General features: G+C 41.5%; 1 long non-coding RNA gene across 1 annotated transcript in view; it reads left to right on the top strand.

Moving 5' to 3' along the window:
* LOC138146478 (uncharacterized) overlaps positions 1-3633 on the top strand; it is a 13006-nt gene extending 9373 nt beyond the window's left edge. The window contains exon 2 of the long non-coding RNA XR_011164492.1: positions 2879-3633. This is a non-coding gene — a long non-coding RNA (uncharacterized lncRNA). The remainder of the gene's footprint in view (positions 1-2878) is intronic.
* Positions 3634-4331: the final 698 nt, after the last annotated feature.

Genomic DNA, 4331 nt, shown 5'->3' with positions numbered 1-4331 from the left:
AAGAGAGGAGAGGAGGAGGGAAGAGAGACAGAGAGAGAAGAGAGAGAGAAAGAAAGGAGAGAGGGAGAAAAAGAGGAAGGAGAGAGAAAAAGAGAGATAAATAGACTTTCAGCAAAGCCAACTAGTTCACATCTCAGGCTTCACAGTCCTTCCAGGAATGTTTGAAGACTCCCAGAGAAATTCCTGTGATATTAACTGAATTTCCAACACAAACATAATCTTTCTTTGTATCCAGAATTCATGTTTATAAAACTCCCCTCCAACCACCCCCTTTCCTCCTCCCTCCAGTTTTGGAAGACTAGAAGCTTTGCTCACATGAAGAGTCTGGGAGCTTCCTCCAAGGCTCAGTTCCTTTCTTGATACTCCCAGATTCTAATGCTTTGTTCTTTTTCCCAAATTATCTTTTATCTGTTTACATATGTTGATATTTGCTCATGTTTCCTCCTTTTACTAGACTGTAAAGACCATAAGGATAGGGGTGGGTTCATTTTTGTGTTTGCACCCATAGCATTGCCTGAAACCTAGCAGGTACTTAACGAACTCTTATTGATTGTTGATAGATCACCTATTAAATGTTTACTATGTGCCAGTCACTGTACTAAATTCTAGGGATATAAACAAGCAAACAAATATAGCCCCTGCTCTCAAGAAGTCTCTATTCTAATGGGGAAGATAACATCTAACAGGGAGTTAAGATGGGGAAGGTATCCACACCAGGGCAATGCTGCTCCTTCCCCACAACTCAAGCTCATTCTTCCTTGTTCTGTCCCCTGTTGAAGTGGGCATCAGTGGAGAACTACCTTCCCTTTGACAGAGCAAGGAAAACTCAGGTAGAACCTCCCTCATATGGTTGTCATGAGAATCAAATTAGATAATATTTGTAAAGCCCCTGGCACATAGCTCCTAGATAATCACTTCTTCCCTATCCTGTATATCACCTCCCGGACTGACCAAGCTTTGCTCCTTCCTGTCTCTCCTATTGCCCTTTGCAGAGATGATTGGATCAGAGACTTTGCAAGCCCGTGGCTTGGACAATGACCGCTTTCCAAATAGACAGCTCATTATGCGGGAGATATATGTTCTGTAGTAAAGTATTTAGTATTTTAGCTCCTAATTGCATTGCCAGAGACAGGCAGCTGTTTCTCCTCATCACTTTCCCATTGGTCTCTTTGTCAGAGCCCTCCAGGCTTCTCCAGGTGTTCCCCGCCCCCACCTCCTGATTTTTTTTAATGAAAAAAGTATATATTCATGGTATGCAGGCGTATGACGTCTTCTTTTTTGTATCATTAGATTCAAGAGGTCATTAGTAAGAATCTAGTTGTGCCCAGTCTTGTGTGAGACAAATAGGGACTTTGTTTGGAAAAGGCAAGGAAATACAAATGAAGCAGTTAGGCATGATGGATGCAAGAATTAAAGAAAAATCCTCAACAGTCAGTCAGTCAGTCAAGAGGCATTTGTTAACCACAAAGTATATGCATGTCGTCGGGGTGTTAAGCACTGGAGATACAAAGAAAAGCGAAAGACAGTCCCTGCCCTCAAGGAACTTACAGTCTAATGGAGAAAACTTGCAAATGACCATGCACAGTACAAGACATATTCAGCATGGAGAGGGAGAAGGGCAGCTTAGAAGAAAGGCACTAGCAGTGAGGTAGAGGTGGGGGTAGAGAGCAACAAAGGCTTCCTGCAGAAGGTAGGATTGGAGCGGTCTTGAGAGAGGGTGGGGAAGTCTGGAGGTAGAGGTGAGGGGGCAGAACATTCCAGACATGGGGACAGCCAGTGGAAGGGAAGAGTGGAGAGAGGAGAGTTGTGTGTGAAGAGGAGGAAGAAGGCTGGTGCTGCGGGCAGAAAGAATGTGGTGGGGTGTGGAGAGAGTGATGTAAAAGGAGAAAGGAAAGGTAGGAAAGGGCCAGATGGAAAAGGGCTTTGGATGCCAAAGACTTTATATTTGATTCTGGAGGTCATTGGGAGCCTCTGAAGTTTGAGTAGGAGGGGACTTGGCTGGACTCGCACTTTAAAAATGTCAAATACCAAATTGAATGTAATAAAATGTTAACATGCATAGCCCAAATAATATGCATTACATGTCATGGCCCAAGACACTCTTGTCAGTCAATAAGCATTTATTAAATGCCTACTGTGTACCAGGCACTTGCTAAGAACATCTGTAATCAGATCATAAACTACTCTGGGATACTCTGCTGTTCATGGAGCATTCAATTCAACACTTCAATTCAGTACACATTTATTAAGGGCCTACAATATATCAGGCACTTGTAATGGCAAGCACAGAAGTAGTTCACATCTTGTTTCAGCTATTGAATTAACACCTTGTTTCAGTTCAAGTTTCTTTTGAGACTTGTATCAAGTCTGTTAAGAAACAGAATGTGTAAACTCCATAACTTGTGAACCCTAGAACTTGTGAACTCTTGGGGAGAAGTAATGACCATATATAAGGAAAGCCCCAGGGCTTGAGACAAGAGAACTGAAAAGAGAACTCTTGTGGTGGCAGAGTCAAGAAAGAGAAAATTTGTGGTATTCAGGAACTCTGTCTGTTCTGATTGTGTTAATATTTGTTTGTGATACTTTGTACAGAAGCCCTGGGACCTTACTGGAAGCCCTGAAAGAGGATTTTCTGGTTGTATGTTTACAGAAGTCCTGGAGGAGTGTTTTGGAGGTCCTGGGACTTTACTGATGATTTGTGCTGACCTATTGGACCTTGTTTGTGGGTCTGTGTTGATTTCTATATTGATGATTTGTGTTGAGTTCTCAGACCTTGTTGGTGGGTCTGAGTTGATTTCACAGGTAGATAGTGAGTTGATGATGGTGTCAGAAATGTGTATGAATATTATTGTGGCTCTGTTAATCTTAATATTCCCAGAAACAGGAACTGTGAAAGACTTGAGGTGGACTGTACACTGTGAGCTTCAATATGGAATGGGAACAGGACAAAGAACTGGACAAGGAACTGGGAGCTGCCTGCCTTTGAACCCAGGTGACAGCTGGAGCTGGGATCATGGAAGAGGAAGCATGGAAGCTGAGAGCCAGCCTCGAGTCAAGCTGAAAGATGACTTTACTTGGATACTGTGTACTGACTGAGAAGATTATGATTTACTTGTAACTGAGGGGTGGATAGCCTGTGTATTCTCCACTACCCCTTAAGAGGGTACTGAGTAGTTACTGATGACTGAATAGTGACTGATTTGTAACTTAGTGTGCCTCATGGGTGGAGGACATTGACCTTTTGTACTTTATGATTGAATGATTGAGTTACTAAATGACTGATTGACTAAATGATTGTACTTTGTTCAAAACTATGTGACCACTTTGGTGAAAACTATGTGGCCATTTTAGTGATAGGCTGTTGAGAATGTTATATTTTTATTTTCTGTGATAAGTTGTAACATTCTGACTGTTATATGAATTTGATTTTCTGTGAATGTTTTGTTGCTCTGATTTGTTATTGAATAGAGTGTTCGCTATACTATGTAATCAGAACCTTGGAAGCTGTTCACAGCAGCATTCCTCTGGAAAGATGCTTGTACATTGCTTTACAGCACTATGCTACGTTCTGGGGATACAAATAAGAAAAAAGAAAGACTCTTAAAAAATAAAATAAAGATACTTCCTACTTCAGGAATCTAATGGAACATCTTTCATTCCCTTTGTGTGGAGCATACAAGACTCATAGTTCACCCTCTCAGGCATCAAATCTGTTCACGATTTTATGTCCTTGAAATGCTGAGATAAATCCATGAATTCCAGAGCCCAGACCAACCTAGATCTATAATCACTCTCCATGAACCCCAAACAAAATCAACTTCAAGTTTTTGAATTCAAGGGTTGTCCTGGCTCTAATTCTACATAGAAGTGACTCTAGGCATCCATAAAGGGTCATCCTATACTCACCTATCTTCAGGTAAACACCCAATAATCTCCACATTCCTTATTTTCTTTGTTCATCGGCCACACACAGTTATTTTATTCTCTCAATAGCTGGGCACATTTGTGGCTACTTTATGTCACCAGCTTTTAATAGACCAATTTACTATCTTTTATATCTGTGAATTATTTTATTTTATTTTTTGCCTTTTGGAGGGCAATTGGGGTTACATAACTTGCCCAAGCTTACACAGCTAATTGTGTGTGTGTGTGTGTGTGTGTGTGTGTGTGTGTGTGTGTGTTAAGTGTCTGAGGCCAGAACCGAACTCAGGTCCTCCTGACTCTGGGGCCGGCGCTTTACTCACTGCTCCACCTGGCTGCCCCCTGTGAATTATTAATGATAGGGAATAACTATGTTCATTCAATACTTTATTCACATAGATTCCCTTCTC

This window comes from Petaurus breviceps, unplaced genomic scaffold, assembly GCF_028583685.1.
Source record: "Petaurus breviceps papuanus isolate PSGF00001 unplaced genomic scaffold, PetGlider_PUasm1.0 90762, whole genome shotgun sequence".
NCBI lineage: Eukaryota > Metazoa > Chordata > Mammalia > Diprotodontia > Petauridae > Petaurus > Petaurus breviceps.
Note: the sequence above shows the minus strand (reverse complement) of the source record. Positions and strands in the feature narration are given on the sequence as shown.